Source organism: Quercus suber, unplaced genomic scaffold (assembly GCF_002906115.3).
Source record: "Quercus suber isolate HL8 unplaced genomic scaffold, Cork oak 2.0 scaffold_192, whole genome shotgun sequence".
Classification (NCBI taxonomy): domain Eukaryota; kingdom Viridiplantae; phylum Streptophyta; class Magnoliopsida; order Fagales; family Fagaceae; genus Quercus; species Quercus suber.
In genome coordinates this window covers 370,648-370,967 of record NW_027069650.1, presented here as the reverse complement: position 1 = coordinate 370,967, position 320 = coordinate 370,648, and positions in this window count along the sequence as shown.

The window sequence follows — 320 nt, the reverse complement described above, 5'->3', positions numbered from 1 at the left end:
ATACCCCCTTTCAGTTGATCTTAGCCCTACATTTGTTGATCGTCCATGCCTTCCTCTGACAACCTGTCCCATCAGCCACCTTACCAGAACTCCCTATGAGTTGCCACAACCGAGGCAGCACTGCTCCAGGGGTCATTTCCCATTAATGTTGCCTGAACATCAGTCGTGCACATTTATTGTGGAAGTGACAATTCAACCCTGGCTTTACTCCTCGGCCACCTTTCCACGGCCGACGTGTTGTACTCGGTCTTTCTCCTTAGATGCCTCGGAGGGCTGCTTTTGGTGACTCATTACTCTTGCCTTCTATGGTCTTGGCTGGC